General features: G+C 35.1%; 2 pseudogenes; both read left to right on the top strand.

The window, feature by feature from the left end:
* The first annotated feature begins 118 nt into the window (after positions 1 to 118).
* LOC143546593 (receptor-like protein EIX2) lies at positions 119 to 11,046 on the top strand (annotated as a pseudogene).
* Positions 11,047 to 11,190: 144 nt separating this feature from the next.
* Positions 11,191 to 15,565, top strand: LOC143546595 (receptor-like protein EIX2; annotated as a pseudogene).
* Positions 15,566 to 18,415: the final 2,850 nt, after the last annotated feature.

Below are 18,415 nucleotides of genomic sequence, written 5' to 3' on the forward strand. Positions count from 1 at the left end.
AGAAAGCGACTATTAAGTGTGAGGCTCCTCCTCTTCAAAGTTGAGTTTATATAAATACGGGCATATATGTTGATATATTAGATAAAAGGAAAAAGAAATCACACTTTGAAACAACACAATGGCAGATATGATTTGCTATAAATTTTTGCGTCTTGTTATGTTTATATTCTCACTTCTCTTGATATGGTTAAAAAATACAACTTCCACTTCTTTTAACCAACTACTCGTACCGGCAGCCACTCATTATAAATGTATTGATAAGGAGAGAGATGCCCTTCTTGATTTCAAAGCTCACATTCAAGACCCTCAAAACCGTCTCGGTACATGGACAACAGAAAAGGAAGAAGACTATACACTGTAAATGGAATGGAGTTACTTGCAACAACCAAATAGGTCATGTCACAAAGCTTGATCTTTCCTTATGTGGTCTTGGAGTTAACATTAGCCCTTCTTTGGTCAACTTAAGCTACTTGAGTTATCTTGACCTTAAAGTGAATTCTTTTTATGGAGTCATTCCCATGTTTATTGGTTCCATGTCTCACTTAAGCTATCTTGATCTTTCCTATAATTCATTTAGTGGAACCATTCCTGCATCTATTGGTTCTTTGACCAAATTAACACATCTTGTCCTTTATGGAAACTATCTTTTAAATGGAAGCTGCATTCCCGCAGAACTTGAAAACCTCATAAACTTGCAAGATCTTTCACTTGGAAACCTTACAAGTTGTACAGTTGAAAACATAGATTGGTTGTCCCATATGTCTAATTTGACCCACCTCGATATGGATGGTGTTTCTCTGGCCAAAGCAAACAAGTGGGTAAATGTGATTGTAAGTCTTCAAAAACTACCATATTTAAGTTTAAGGGGATGTGACCTCTCACAAGTTATGCACCCATATTCTTCCTCATCTGTCAACTCTTCTTCATCTATTGTTGCCCTTAATCTCCCCAATAACTATCTCAACTCATCCATGTATCGTTGGTTGTTGCCATTAACTAGCAATAAGTTTCGTGATCTTGATCTCTCTGAAAACATGCTAGATGGAAAATCCCTTGGTTATCTCTGTAACTTGACATTTTTAGATTTTAGATACAACGCAGCTGTTGTCAAACTTTCTGAATTCCTCAATAACTGGTCTGGATGTACATCAGTTATATTACAATCTTTGGATGCTTCATACAGTCAGTTCACACAGGGTCATTATCAGATCACATCATAATGTTTTCCTCTCTGGAAGAATTGTACCTTGATCATAATGAGTTAAATGGTTCAATAAGTGAAAAGTTGTGGGAACTTCCCAAGCTTCAGTTTGACATGTCTTCAAACTATCTTAGAGATGCCATCTCTGAAAACTCCGGGAGATCAAAGCTTCATCAACTTGATCTTTCAAACAACTCACTAAAAGGAGTTCTTTCTGAAGCTCATATGTCAAACCTTTCTTATGTATATTTACTTGATCTGAGCTCTTGCAACCTTGGGCCTCGCTTCCCTGAATGGATTCAAAATTTAAAAAATCTTGCCTGGCTAAATATTGCCAATAACAGAATTTTTGATACAACTCCTGTGGAGTTCTGGAACAACTGGCCTTCTCTATTAACATATTTGAACCTATCAACCAACAACATTAGTGGCGAAGTACCAGATTTACTATCAAACTTTGACCCTTTTGATTTCCCAAGAATAGATTTGAGTTCTAACAACTTTTATGGTCATATACCGAATGTTCCAGCAACTTCATCATACTTAGATCTTTCCATAAACAAATCTCATGGAGGGTTGTCCTTTGTATGCCAAATTTCTGGTGCGTTTTTAAGATACCTAGACCTCTCACATAACTCATTTACAGGAAAACTTCCAGACTGTTTGTGGCAATTTAAAGAACTAAAAGTTCTTAATCTAGGATACAACAATCTGTCTGGAACGCTTCCTGCCTCTGTCGGATATTTGAATAGACTTGAGGTGTTGTGTTTATACAGCAACTATTTCTCTGGAACACTGCCTTTGTCATTAAACAATTGCACCAACTTAACATTTTTGGATTTAGGGGCCAACAAGTTTAGTGGTAGCGTGCCACTTTGGATAAGGGAAAGCTTATCAAGTCTGTATGTTCTTAGCCTAACATCAAACAAACTCCGTGGACCCATCCCTTTGCATTTATGTCACCTTGCAAATCTTCAAATCCTAGACTTGTCGATGAATAATCTTTATGGTATAATACCCTCATGCTTGAATAATCTTACGGCCATGGTTCAAGAAGGATTCTTGCATACCAAAAATGTGCATAGAGTTTACCTTTTAAGAGGTGTTAAGCAAATATCTGTAGACTGTGCAATGATCCATTGGCAAGGAAATATACGTGAATTCAGCACAAATCTTGGACTTTTCAAGGGTATTGATCTATCAAGAAACAATCTAACAGGACAAATCCCTGATGAACTAACTAATCTCCATGGATTGCTTGCACTGAACTTGTCAAACAACGCCCTACTTGGGAAGATTCCACGGAAAATTGGGGAGATGAGAAACCTTCTATCTTTGGATTTATCAAAAAACATTCTTTCGGGAAAGATACCGTCAAGCATGTCCCAGATGAATTTATTAAGTTATCTAGACGTGTCACATAATAACTTGTCAGGGAGAATTCCATCCAGCACTCAACTCCAGTCCTTTGAACCTTCAAGATACACAGGAAATGGAGGACTTTGTGGACTTCCCTTGACAAACTATTGTCCAAGAGACAAAGATTCAGAAGTTCCACCCTTTGTAGGTGAAAGTGAGGATGACATGTAAGAGATTGATGAACTTCGGAGATGGTTTTATATAGGTGGCGTCACTGGTTTCCTGTCGGATTTTGGATAGTGTGTGGCACTTTACTTCTCAACCGTCCTATGAGACACGCTTTTTTTCACTTTCTATATAGCTTGCAAAACAAGGTTTATGTAGAGGTGGTGGCTTTTATTGCGAAGTTGAAAAGGGTTGCTTGTAAATAGTTGTTTGTTGTCTCTGGTATTTAAGGTGTTTTGAACTACTTATTGTTGTTAGTATTTAAGGATACAAGTGTAGTAGCTATGAAAGATGTAATGTTTGTCTAGCTTATATTTGGATTGGGTTTTGTGAATGAAGTTGCCACCAACACCAGGGTGGTCATTTCCCTGCTTTGTGTCAAACTTACTCACATGTGTTTGAATAATTGACCCACCCCTCATACAGTATTTCTGCCCAATCAATCAAACATACCCAGTTGCCCCTATATGTTACAAGCGAGTCAGATGGTTCGTGAGCCTATAGAGTGAACATAAGTTCATCTACTTTGTCACATCCGCAGTAAAAGAGCTTTAATGGCCCACCAAAAGCACACATGTAGGTCCTAGAGACGGGATCAAACAACATGTTCTTGGATCAATCTCACACCAAGCTAGCAGAAATCACTTGGGTGTAACCGAGATCTTGGATCTTGATGTGCGCTTGGTTTACTACGGGTTATGGAAAGAAAAGAGGGAAAGATAAGAGTTGGTACATGAATAAGACTTGTTTACAAAAAAGGTTAGTTTAGCATGTGCATGCTTCACCTTTTATAGGTGTAGGGATGGCAGTGAAACCCGAACCCTATGGGAATACCCGAAACCTGACATAATTGGGAGGGGTCTTACCCGTCCCATTAGGGTTTGGGACGGGTTTGGGATTAGTTTTTAAATTTTTCGTGGGTTTGGAACAAGTATGGGATTTCTAATATACCCGATTACCTGACCTGGTTACCCGATAACATGAACCCATTTACCCGATTATATACCCGAGATACCCGACATAATTATATATATGTGTGTGTGTGTTAAAATCAAAAGGTAGTGATTGTATTAACCGTTAAGTTCGTTCAATAAGAGAATATAGTAGGATTAATGAAAAGTTTGTTCCTATGTATATTGTAATCAATCCCAATAAAAAGTTATTAACGTTTCAAGTTCCTAATATGACCCACTCTTTCAACTCCACCATACATTAGCAAATTACATGAAGTCATAAACTCTTCCTCTTCTCCCTATTCCCAACTCTGTGAACAATGGGACGTTCTTGTTTGTCAATCCAAAGAGCGCTTCTTTATCTTTCAAAAGTTAGAGTTTATCTTTCAAAAGTCTGAGTATGTTAATTTGCAAATGTTCTTTTGTTTTTTTTATCTAACTAGATAACAGCAATATTTCTTGTTGTGTGAGTATGTGCAATGCTTGATTCACACTACCCGAAGAGTATTTAATAAACCAATGGGTATGCCCGAAACCCGCGGGTATACCCGATACCCGATGGGTAATTACCCGCTAAATACCCGGTGGGTCTGGGACGGGTCCGGGACGGGATTTTATAACCGGGTCCTGGTCTGGGAATACCTAGACCCGTCCCAAACCTGACCCATTGCCATCCCTATATAGGTGAATCCATGCCATGCTCCTTTTTATTATATCAGCCCAATGGGCTCTAAAGGCATGGCCTCGGGCCCAAACGTAATTAAAACATAAACAGAAAGCTAGTAAATACATTGTGAATTACATGAAATAATACAAAAGACTACAATACAAAATAGGGCTAAACAATCTCCCTCTAGTCTTTAGTGTTATTTCCTCAGCTTCCGTATTCGGTCTAACTCATTTGCAATGTCTCTATCCTCAAGCGGGTCTGCAATGACACTTGCAATGACACTATCACACCCCAACCTACGACGAAATGTCGGGTGCGAACTGTTGATTCACAGCTCACAAGGTACTGTTGTCACACCCAGACTCAGGGCCTAGGCGTGACACCCGTAGTTGGTACCTGTTTTTTAAATATATCAGAGTTGCGGGTTATTAGCGGAAGTCTAAAGTTATAATAAAATATTAATCTATTTTGAAAATTTCTCGGATAATAAATATACGAGTAGTTAATTTACAAACCTTATTAAATCTTGATTATTTTCATGATTAAAACTGAGCCATCTCAATAGGTGAGCATCTAACTCCATGAATGATTCTTATTCCTTGCTATCTGTACCATACCTTCTTTCCTGTAATGTAGGGAAAATACGTCAGCGATATGCTGGTGAATCGTTGACTCTAAAAACATTTATAAAATCTTTGACTGACAAGATAGTTTTCTTGAACAATCTCAGTAGAAACGTCTCTTATTTCTAGGAACTTGTGCCACTGCCATACACACACAACTATGGTTCTCCGGGAACTGATGCCCATTAGAGAACTTCCGTTATGTCTGTTAGCTTGCGGCCACGTAGCCTTGATTGATAGGTTAACAGATATGTTTGGATCCAAAACATGTGTACTCGGTCTAAGTTGCTTTTATTCTCTACCTTGTGACTTAGGGATCACGTAATCCCTTAAAATTTAGAGATCACCTAATCTCATACAAACATTTGACTTGACTTGTTAAGATAAACAACCTGTTTATCTTAATGACTGACTGTAAAAAGGGTTTAACGTATTCACCTGTGATTGTCTTTTCTGAATGATGTGGTGATCTCGTTTGAAAACCTTTATGAATGATGATTGACCTATAATAAAATAGGTTTATATAAATACCCAGATTGTCTCTTGATCTAGCTACAGACCTTTAGTCTGGTTTTGATAGCTTTAAACCTTGACTGATCATTTGTTTGAATAAAATATTTAGACCCATAGTCTTTTCATTTATTTACAAATTATGTGCTGAGTTTCTTCTTCATGAAGAAACATCTATTGATTGGTTTCTTCTTCAAGAAGAAACATTTAATAACTATAATCTTTATGTATAAAATCTTACGTTTCTTAATCACAAAGAAAACTATATCTTTTGCATGTAATGTTTCTTAATTGTGAAGAAACTATTTTGACTAAATCTTTTTGTATGTAAAAGCTTATGTTTCTTAATCATGAAGAAACATTATTTTAGTTATAACCTTTGTATGTATAAAGCTTATGTAAACATAATTATGATTAAGGTTTGGGCTATACCCCTGACTATGGGTCTAAGCCATATAATAAAATAATACTTAGGCAGAACCCCTACCTTACACGGGTATTCGGAGTTTATATGCCTAAGCTTGTACGGTCAGCACTTCTACTCTCTATCGCGTATTAAGGCTTAATTTCGTCATAACCTTGGGGCTTGGCACGTACTACGAGAATCCGACACGCAAAACGAGGCTATATGTGTGAAAGTGAAGTGGTTTCAATGTGAGTTGGAATGTGTTGTGAACCCACCTATTTATAGCATATTTTGGGTTTCTTCACGTCGCGCGAACCAACGTTAGGTTTGCTGAGTCATCGGTAGGTTTGCCACGTGTTCACACGTGTCACGCATGTAGATCTGTTACTTCGCGTCGCGCGAAAGAATACTTCGCGTAGCAAGAAGCTGTACTATGTCGGTTTATATCTCTTTTGTGTTTCGCGTAGCGCGAAGACCTTAAAGTTGATCCGTTCGTGTCACTCGAGGGATCAATTTTCAGAGTTTCACTTTCGGTCCTTGTACTATCCAAAAATACTGAAGCAGCCCTTATATGGCTCGCGGCGATGTGAGCATGCGAAGTGCGCCATCAAAGCGCCACATTACGCCCATTGCCCGAGTCCGTGTCTGTGCGCGTGCACGTCGGGTTCTTCGCACCCTCCGCTAGGACTATGGAGATTGGTTAGCCACATAAGAATATTACTATGGAAACTCTCTTCTTTAATAAGAGCTTCTAATTCTTTTCTTCTTTCCATGTGGGATGAAAGTTACTTTTCCTATTTATACCCTTGTGGAATGCTTCCACTTTCTTCCATCTTTTCATGTGGGATGGATTTTCTTACTTCCTTAACATGAGATATCTTTATTTTTGTTATCTCATTTTTCCCTTTACTTGTCTTGAAAATATTTTTTGATCCTACCACTTTCAAAGTTGACATTTTTAGTCCAAAATAATTATGGGATTTTTCTAGGATGTTATAACTATCATACAATTTAAGTATGGCAATATCTAATTTATTTATTAAATTCAAATTTTCAATCAAGTACACCATGTTCAATAAAATTACAAATCAATTTCAAATAAACCAAATATCTCAAAAGAATAAAATCAACACAGTAGTCTTTTTATTAAATTAACTTTGGGTATCTCTAATAATTCTTCACCTTAGCTTTAAACCAAATGATAACCTGTATATGCGTACAAAATAATATATGTAATTAACACGAGGTATAGTAAGAAAGTCACCAGTTTCAATATAATAAGAAAATGTGAATAAATGAGCAAAACTAATAATTTTATAGAGCATAAATCAATCAAACCATGAGCAAATAGTTAATGTCAGTTAACCATTGCCTAGCGAATCGGGCTCTGACTACTATGAGAGTCGTATGATCATACTATAATGTGATTATGATGGACCTATTTGAATGCGATAAAATAAATCAAGTAAACAAATAGCAATTAGTCATTTAATCGATCAACACACAATATTCATAGTTTGCTAGTTGTATAATAGATGATATATAAAATATGAGTAGGTGCGCATAAGTTCCCAAAAAAATTGTCAAAATCAGTAAAATATGAGGGTAATTATTTCCCACCTTATTACTTAGCCGAGTTTAGAGATAATAAGAAATAATAATGAGAAACCAAACTTTAACATGTTGAATGAGTTAACACGCATGAACCTGAAACTTGGAGACAATAAACTAGAACTAAAACCAAGAACAACATAACTAGAATCAGGTTAATTGGATATGTAAAACTCATGTTATGAGATTTTTAAGATTTAAGCGAGCTAGTACTATCAGAATCTGAACTTTAAGTCGGGATTCGGGTTCTGACCACTACACTTAAAATTTTATGGTGAACAAAGAAGTCTTCTGGCCCGACACTAGATCAGAACAAAAAGTGGAGAAGTAGATAAGTCAATTATGTTTTACTATTATGCCCTTAACGGGTCAAGATCAAATTGACCACCCAAACTCCCTTAATCTAAGAAATTGATTGAGGGCTTTTGTTTATCAGATAATAATCAAATGCAAAAGAAAACTTACCCAAATGAGGATTAGAATTAGGAGAAATTCGTGGTCTAACGTTCTTGAACACCAAAAGTCAACAGGAAGATGAAGTTGATAAAGAAGAACACGAAGCACGAAAGAGGAGGATAGGGGAATGATGGAGACTGATGTTGCAGTGATGATTTAGGGTTTTAGGATGTGTTTTGGTTAAATATGCAGAGATAAGACTTGTTAAATTAAAAATTAACTCGTTTAGGAAAATGAATAACATATTGATGACTAAATCGGGTCTAATAACTTCAATAATTCGGTGTAATCAACAAGAAATTAACATAGGCATGTTACAATAGCAGATGACTTATCTTGGATCTTAATTTTAGTGATTTAGATTGTTCAAGGCAAGATTTAATAATAAACGAACCAAAAATAACACAAATCTGATCTGATAGTCGGTAGAGAAACTTGATGGGTCATGGGAAACCCTATCGGGTATCGCTGTGGGTGGTTTCCACCAGACTTTCCAAAGTTGACATTTTTTGTCTCTTAAGTTTCAAAAATGCGTCTTTTGCCATTTTAAGTGATTTTAAAAGTTTTTAAGGGCTATTAGGCATGACTGGAAGTTATGAAATCATAAACTAAGTTCAACACGATTAATTACTAATAAATGCACGATTTTATTGACATGAAAGATCCGAATTACATTGCCGAACGAGGTAAACAAGTACGATTTCGAATAAGAAAGATTTGAAATGTTACAATATTCCCTACTTTTGGGAATTTTATCCCGAAATTAGAGAATTAAATGTAGCGAAAAGTTGAGGATACCTAAACTTCATTTGATCTTCATACTCCCAAGTAAACTCAGCGCCTTGTTTGGATTCCCAACGAACCTTAACTAACGGTATCCGGCTTCATTTGGTGACATTATCCTTGTGGTCCATGATCTCAACGGGTCTTTTAACAAAATGCATGGTTTTATCAATACAAACTTCATCAAGAGATATTTGAAGATTTCCCTCAGCAAGACACTTCTTGAAGTTCCACACATGAAGCATCGGGTAAACATTTGAGAATTCAAGAGGAAGTTTAAGTCTATAAGAAACGGGATCAACTTTATCGAGAATTTCAAAAGGACCAACAAAACGAGGAGATAGCTTTCCTTTCTTTCCAAATCTAAACACTCCCTTCCACGGAGATACCTTGAATAGAACTCGATCACCAATATTGAATTCAAGATGTTTCCTTTTTTATCCGCATAACTCTTTCGACGACTACGAGCGGCAGGAAGATTTTGACGGATTTGAGCAATACCCAGTCGGTTGTTTCTTGTACTTACTCCGGACCGGTGATTTGAGATTCCCCAACTTTGTTTCAACAAATCGAAGAATGACATTTATGACCATAAAGGGCTTGGAAAGGTGGCATTCCAATGCTCGAATGAAAACTGTTATTATACGAGAGCTCGATAAGCAGTAAGTGAGAATCCCAATGGCCTCAAAATCGAGGGCACAATAGTGACGCATGTCTTCTAGAGTTTGAACCGTACACTCGGACTGACCATCGGATTATGGATGATAGGCAGTACTAAGATCCAAACTAGTTCTCAAAGCTGATTGAAGTGACTTCTAAAAATGAGAGGTAAAATGACCATCTTGATCGGAGAAAATGGTTAATGGAGTTCCATGATGACAAGCAATCTTTTCCACAAAAATTCGTGCCAACTAATCAACTTAATACGTTTCTTTGATGGGTATGAAATGAGCGGATTTAGTCAAACAATCAATGATTACCCATATACTATCATGTTGCTTACGAGTCAGAGGGAGCTTCGTAATAAAATCATAGCAATATTTTCCCACTTCCACTTGGGAACGGGGGGTTGTTCGAGTAAACCAAAGGGTCGATGATGCTTGCTTGGCTTTTACTTTAGAACACGTGAGACATTTTGAGGCATAAAGAGCAATGTCTTTCTTCATTCCACGCTACCAATAGATTGAACGAAGATTAGCGTACATTTTATCCGCATAGGAATGAATAGAATACTATGACTTATGAGCTTCGTCCATAATGCACGTGTGAAGGTTGTCACAATCGGGAATCCATAACCGGTTAAGAAAGTAGAGAAAACCATTGGGCTTAGACTCCAGCTGAGTTTCCTCAACACATGACATCTCGTCATACATATTACTTTCATTGACGGATTCGTGTTGAGCGTCAAGAATACGCTTTTTGAGATCACTTTGAACAAGAACACAAGCAAAAAGAACGGATTTGACTTGCATCTTACTACCATGGCTCGAGAAGGGTTCTTAAATAAACCAAGTGTACATAGACTTTCTGATCATGGATCTTGTATAAGTGTTACCCATCATTATTTTTATCTGCCTAATTATGTTGACCATGCAATGATTCATTGGCAAGGAAATATACTTGAATTCAGCATCAATCTAGGACTTTTCAAGGGCATTGATCTATCAGGAAATAATCTAACAGGACAAATCCCTTGTGAACTAACCAATCTTCATGGATTGATCGCATTGAACTTGTTAAACAATGCTCTATTTAGGAAGATACCATGGAAAATTGGTGAGATGAAGAACCTTTTGAGTTTGGATATATCAAGAAACAACCTTTTAGGAGAGATACCATCTAGCATGTCTAAGATGAATTCATTAGATTATCTAGACGTGTCATATAATAACTTGTCAGGGAGAATTCCATCTAGCATTCAACTCCAGTCCTTTGAAACTTCAAGATACATTGGAAATGCAGAACTATGTGGACTTCCCTTAACCAAATTTTGTCCTGAAGATAACAATTCAGAAGTACCACCCATGAAAGGTAAAAGTGAGGATGACAGGAAAGAGATAGATGAACTTTGGAGATGGTTTTACATAGGTGGCGCCACTGGTTTCCCTATCGGATTTTGGATAGTGTGTGCCACTTTACTTCTCAATCGTCATGCAAGGCATGATTTCCTTCACTTTCTAGATAGCTTGCAAAACATGGTTTATGTAGAGATGGTGGTGTTTGTTGCAAAATTGCATATGCTCTCTTGAAAATAGTTGTTGTCTCTAGTATTTAAGTTGTTTTGAACTACTTATTCGTGTTAATATTTAATTAAGGATAAAGTGTAGTAGCTGTAATGATTCTCTTGTATTTGGATTGGTTTTTTTTTTTTTAATAAAGTTGCCACCAACATTATGGGTGGTCATTTCCCACCCTTGGTTCAAATAGAATAAGCTAACGTATAAAATGATTTTGTATATATAGTATAAAAGCTAATTATGAATTAAAAAAATGAATAACAATGGATATGGAACTTGGCTCTGATACCAATTCAAGTCTCGACAGATAAGCAAATACGAACTAAACGAATAACTTGTTTATATTAATCAGAAAATATAACTCAAAAACTGATTACAGCTCTCAAACCCTAACTCGGTTTAACTAGAAAAGGATCCCATGATCCTGGATCGATCTTATCTGGGATCGCAAATCCCAAATTTGCCTGCCAAAATGGTTTTTTTTTTAATTCGATAAAATGAATGAAATTGGCTAATATTATAACAGTACCAGGTAGTATAGATATCATTATGAACCCTAACTCGTTTGCATCTCGTGTTCTTGATGAACCCTAACTTGGTTGCATTACACATTCTTTAATGCCAAACCATGACTTGGTTTGTATAGACTAAAATAACTTGCTAGCAATACATTACCTATTACAATTATAACAATTAGGAAGCATGTTATAATTAGGAAAAATAACCAGCTATGACCCTCTTGTCATTATTAGTCCCTCAAATTTACTGACTTTTGACTTGAATCCAAAATTACGTCCCAACGGTTCATAACTAATTTTCATGTGTGGAAATACAATTATACACAAAATTTTCCCAATTATACTATTGCTATGATTACACGATGTTTTCCCAATTATATATCATCTAGAATCATGTATGGATCAAAAACATTTGCAGTTTGGAGATCATCAAACAATCCATGTTGATAACTTTTCTAGAATCCTATAAACATCAACAACAAAAAAAATAATAAGAAAAGTTCACATTTGAAAGTGTAGAAATTTGAGAAATATAATCATTTGCAAGAAATTAGTCATATTGATTTGCTCACTGATTTCTTAATATTCCATAACTAAAATATATTTATGTATTTAACTATTACTCAAAGATTTTAATTGTTACACTATACGTTTATATTTCCATCTTAATTTGGCTCACGGTTTCCATTCGGGATGTGTTATTGCATGTTTATCTTCTAATTATTGTGATATTGGATGAATGATTGAATTATAATATCACTTTCAGAATTATATTTTTTATCTTGCCCGTCTAGATCACATAATAACTAATTATTATTCTAATGAAGGTTTCATTGGCATATTACTTTTAGACAAAGAAGCTACAAGGTAGAAAAATCTAATAAGTACAGATTGCGAAGTCTAAAAAGTCGTTGAACGTGTAATTTGGGGTGAATAATTTATACATATATATAATTGATAAAACTTAGATGCTTCGGACCAGGTCTAACATAAATCAGGGTATATATTTGATGTATTAGATAAAAGGAAAAACAAAGATCACACCTTGAAACAACATTATGCATCTTGTTTTCTTTATTTTCTCATTTCTTTTGCTATGGTTAAAAATTACAACTTCCACTTCCGTTAGCCACGGACGCGTACCGGAAGCTACTCGTTATACATCGATAAGGAGAGAGATGCTCTTCTTGATTTCAAAGCTCACATTCAAGACCCTAGTGGCATTCTCAATGCATGGACATTTGAAAGGGAAGAAGACCATGAGTGTTGTAAATGGAATGGAGTTACGTGCAACAACTATACAAGTCATGTCACACGACTTGATCTTTCCGACTTTCAAATCAGAAATAATTTTGAAGGTAGCGTTTGCCCTTCTTTGCTCAACTTAAGCTATTTGAGTCATCTTAACCTCGCTTGGAATTCTTTTAATGGGGCCATTCCTTTTTTTATTGGTTCCATGACTCACTTAAGCTATCTTGACCTTTCCTCTAATTCTTTAGTGGAAGCATTCCGACATCCATTGGTTCTTTAACCAAATTAAGGTATCTTATACTCCGCAATAATTCTTTTAGTGGAAGCATTCCCGTATCCATTGGTTATTTGACCAAATTAAAGCGTCTTGACCTTTCTTACAACTATCTTTTAAACAGAACCTGCATTCCCTCAGAACTTGGAAGCCTTACAAACTTGCAATACCTTTCACTTAGATACCTTAAAAGTTGTACAGTTGAAAACATAGATTGGTTGCCCCGTATGTCTCATTTAAACCACCTCAATATGGATGGTACTTCTCTAGCCAAAGCAAATAAGTGGGTAAATGTGATTCTAAGTCACCAAAAATTATCATATCTGAGTTTATGGGGGTGTGACCTATCGCATGTCATAGATCCATATTCTTCCTCACCTTTCAACTCTTCTTTTTTATCATCTATTGTTTCCCTTAATCTTGGGGGTAACAATCTCAACTCATCTATGTATAATTGGCTGTTACCGTCAACTAGCAATAGGCTTCGTACTCTAATTCTCGATGAGAACATGTTAGATGGAGAATCTTTTGGTAATCTTTGTAGTCTAACATCTTTATATTTTAGTTATAACTCTGCTATAGCCAAATTTTCTGATTTCCTTAACAATTGGGCTGGATGCACATCAGTAGCATCACAATATTTGGACGCTTCATACAACCAATTTATTGGTTCATTATCTGATGAGATCCAAATGTTTAAATCTCTGGAATATCTTAACCTTGATCATAACAAGTTAAATGGACCAATTAGTGAAAAGGTGTGGGAACTTCCCAAGCTTCAAAGTCTTGACATTTCTTCCAACTATCTTAGAGATGGCATCTTTGATTACACTTGGAAATCAAGCTTCGTGATATTGATCTTTCAAACAACTCACTCAAAGTAGTTCCTTCTGAAGCACACATGTCAAACCTTTCTTATGTGAATTCTATTGATTTGAGCTCTTGCAACCTAGGGCCCCACTTCCCTAGATGGATTCAAAGTGTCAAAAATCTTACCCAACTCAGTATTGCAAATAATAGAATTTCCGACACAATTCCTATTGGGTTTTGGAACATTTGGCCTTCTCAATTGACATATTTGAATCTCTCAGCCAACAAAATCTATGGGAACGTGCCCGATTTACTATCCAACTTTGACCATATTTATTTCTCAATAATAGATTTGAGTTCTAACAACTTTTATGGTCATATACCTAATGTTCCATCTACTTTAGTATCTTTAGATCTTTCAAGAAACAAATTCCATGGAGGAATATCCTTTTTATGCCAAATTTCTCATGGGTTTTTAAGATATCTAGACCTCTCGCATAACTCATTCAGTGGAAAACTTCCAAATTGTTTGTGGCATTTCAAAAATCTTGAAGTTCTTAATATAGGATACAACAATCTATTTGGAAGGCTTCCGTCCTCTATTGGATCTTTGATTGGACTTGAGGTGTTGTCTTTATATAACAACTTCTCTGGAAACTTGTCTTCGTCATTAAAAAACTGCACGAAGTTAACATTTTTGGATTTAGGGGCCAACAAATTTACCGGTAATGTGCCTCGTTGGATTGGGGGAAATCTATCAAGGTTGTATGTGCTTAGCCTAACATCAAACAAACTCTTCGGGCCCATCCCTTTACAATTATGTCAACTCGCAAATCTTCAGATCCTAGACTTGTCGATGAACAATCTTTATGGCACGATACCCTCATGCATTAATAATCTTAGTACCATGGTTCAGCATGGACTCTTACAGCAAAATGTACATAGAGTTTCAAATCCCCGGAGTATTTTAAAAGGTATGGAGAAATTTTACTTTCATCCCAATAATGTTGACCGTGCAATGATCAATTGGCAAGGATATATGCGTGAATTCAGCACAAATCTAAGGTTCTTCAAGGGCATTGATCTATCAAGAAACAATCTAACAGGACAAATCCCTTTTGAACTAACTGATCTCCATGAATTGATAGCACTAAATGTGTCAACCAATGCGCTGGTAGGCAAGATTCCATGGAAAATTGGTGAGATGAGAAACCTTCTTGCTTTAGATTTATCAAGAAACAATCTTTCAGGAGAGATACCATCAAGCATGTCTAAGATGAATTTATTAAGTGATTTAGATGTGTCATATAACAACTTGTCAGGAAGAATTCCATCTGGCACTCAACTCCAGTCCTTTAAACCTTCAGATTTCATAGGAAATGCAGAACTTTGTGGACTTCCCTTGACCAAATATTGTCCCGGAGATAAAGAAACAAAAGTACCACTCATGGTAGGTGAAAATGAGGATTACGGGAAATGGATAGATGAACTTTGGAGATGGTTTTATATAGGTGGTGCTACCGGCCTCCCTACCGGATTTTGGATAGTGTGTGGTACTTTACTTCTCAGTCGCCGTGTGAGACATGCTTTTTATCACTTTTTGGATAGCTTGCAAAACTTGGTTTATGTCAAGGTGGTGGTGTTCATTGCAAAATTGCAAAGGTTTACATGTAAATAGTAGTATGTTGTCCCTAGTATAATCAAGCTGTTTTTGAACTGCTTATTATTGTTATTTAAGGATATAAGTGTAGTTGCAATGAAACGTGTAATGTTTTTCTTGTATTTGGATTGGGTTTTGTGAATAAAGTTGCCACCAACACCATGGGTGGTCATTTCCTGCCTTGTGTCAAATAGAATACCAAATATAAAAATATTTTGATCAAAACAAGGTAAGTTAATGTAAGCTAGGGTCATTTTAGTAAGTTTTATCCTTGGATAAAATTAATATACTTACTTTGAAAAAAATATACTCTTTTTATGATTTCTTCATGTACTTTGCTAAAAACAATAACAATAACAATAGGAAATTGTTAAAGAGTCAAGATCCAAGAATGTGATAACCACCTGAGACTGAATCAGAGATGCACTTTGCGCCCTAAATGAAGAAGTTAGAAAGAACTGAAGCAATTGAAGCACATTCTCTCACGGCTTAGCCTTTTCGTCGTATCTACTGTCAGAGTCCACAATTCTTCATGCTGCTCAGTGTTTTGGCTTTTCAACGACCAATATGTGCCCAAAATTGTGAGGTTAGTTTTAACAAACTTAACATATTGGGCCGAATTAATATGTATTTTTTTTAATGTAAACTTTTATGGATTTTAGATTCTTTGTGCCGGGAATGATCTTGCAACAGAACAAACAATTAGCCGAATAGTCAGCTTATTGAGACAACTTCAAAAAGGACTTCCGCCTGCAACCTTTGCATCAACCTGGCATCGTTGCAGCCACAACAACTCCTCGCTATACAATCCATCCATCCTTACACATAATGGATAGGTGATGGGCAAATTAAGACGTTTTAGTTTTAAGTAATTTACAATATAATTAACACATTGTACAACTCCAAAGCGCGCATGATAAAGAAGGGCAAAATGGACATTCAAGCATAAATTGCACACGTTCATTTAATATATTTATAATTTTTTACCCTCAACCTTTATTAAATGAAAGAATACTTACAATTTTACCCCCTCATCTTTAACCATTTATTACTATTTATTTTAATTTAAACCAACCACCCCCCGCCCCCCAATTTGTAAGCCTGTATAACTTTTTCATACATTAATATATTTTTTAAAAAGGTTGCACCATAAAAACGAGCATTTTATTCTCTTTAATTTGAGTATAATATTGTTTGGAGTTTTTTTCAATTCCAAAAACTAATATGTTACGTGTGAGTGTTCAAGAGCGGTTTTGATTGTTCAAGTTAAACATGCGAGCCAAACAGTTACTAACAATTATTTATCATCGAAAATAGAAACTAAACTGTTAAAAATTGAAACCGAGCGTTAAAGAAAAAACCACTGTTAACCTAACCCATGGCCGATTTATATGGTTGTAACGTTTCAAACCGAACCATAAACTCCTATAACTGTTAAGTGATTACTAGGGTCTATGTTCAAACACATGTCTAGCTTTACAACAATTTTAAAATAAGCATTACATTATTAGACTTGTTTGCCAGTGATTTAATTAGACTTTCAAAATTGATTGTCCGCAATGCTAGCCGTGAAAATTTTCTTAATGTAAAAATTTTATTAAAAGATCTTAATAATCAACATTTAATTACATTTTTATAGGAGATATGTTTCTATTGGATAATATGGTAATTTATTAATAGCATACGTTATTATTATTAATAATAATAATAAAGAATTAAATAGATACAATATTAAAATTAAAATAGTATTAATAAATTACTATATTATAATCATATAATTGCACTAATTACAAAAGGTCAAAACTACATTTATCATTAGATTTTATTTTTATTTAAAAATCCTTTAGTTTATACATTAATTATATCTCACTTGTTTCTAATATAAATATGTTATCTGCATCATAATTCTTACTAAGTTAGAGACACATTAATCTCTCAAACAAGCTAAGATGTTCATCAACAATCAAACTCTAGTATTTGTCATTGTTTTCAGCCTCTTTGCCTTATGTAAGTTTCTTGATCTCGTAATTCTTTAAAAAAGATACACTTTACAAGACGCTAATCTATAAATTAATATTGACATTGTAATTAATATTGTATGAGAATATATTAAATTTTTCTTTTTTATATAAACCCACTCTTACATTTCTTACATAGGTATTGAAGGGAACAACAACATCAATCATAAAAAAATGGATCTTGCATCAACAAATCTCAAATTTCATAATGGTATCTGTGTGCCCAGCACCTGTGAAGATATGCCATCTTGCTTTTGTTGCAATACAAAACCACATGGTTTTTGCGTGCCAGACGCTAAGGAATGTGAACGCCTATGTTCTTAAAGCAACACATGCTTGACATGTTGCATTTACTTGTTGCATCGTATCATACTTTTATTAAAATTAAACGATGATGTCTGTGTTAATCATGCGTGAAATGTTATTTTTCTTATCACTATAAAAAATGATGATAACGTAACTATGGTAAAATGTTACATTAAGTGATTAAATGTTGCATTACGTCTAAAACGACCTTCTACTAAAGGTGGCGTTAGGTGAAGTTACATTACAAATAAAATAATATTTCTGTCAGATTATGCGAACCTTTTTAAATACAAGTTGAATGTGTTATTCAAATGCAATTTTTTTCATAATACAACATTTATGCAAATGCAACTTGATTTACTTTCAAATGCATTTTTTTATATTAAATGCAACATTTATTAAACTTATTGCAATCTTTAGTACTTTTACTACACTTTTAAGTGCAACAACTATTATATTTTATGTTTTAGTACATAAAATGTAACTTTTTTTTACAATCAATGCAACATTTTTTGCAATTTTAGTTATAATTAATGCTTGGAGA

The sequence above is a fragment of the Bidens hawaiensis genome, unplaced genomic scaffold, assembly GCF_021521415.1.
Source record: "Bidens hawaiensis isolate Kalapana, Puna unplaced genomic scaffold, B.hawaiensis_p1.1 tig00014404_1, whole genome shotgun sequence".
NCBI lineage: Eukaryota > Viridiplantae > Streptophyta > Magnoliopsida > Asterales > Asteraceae > Bidens > Bidens hawaiensis.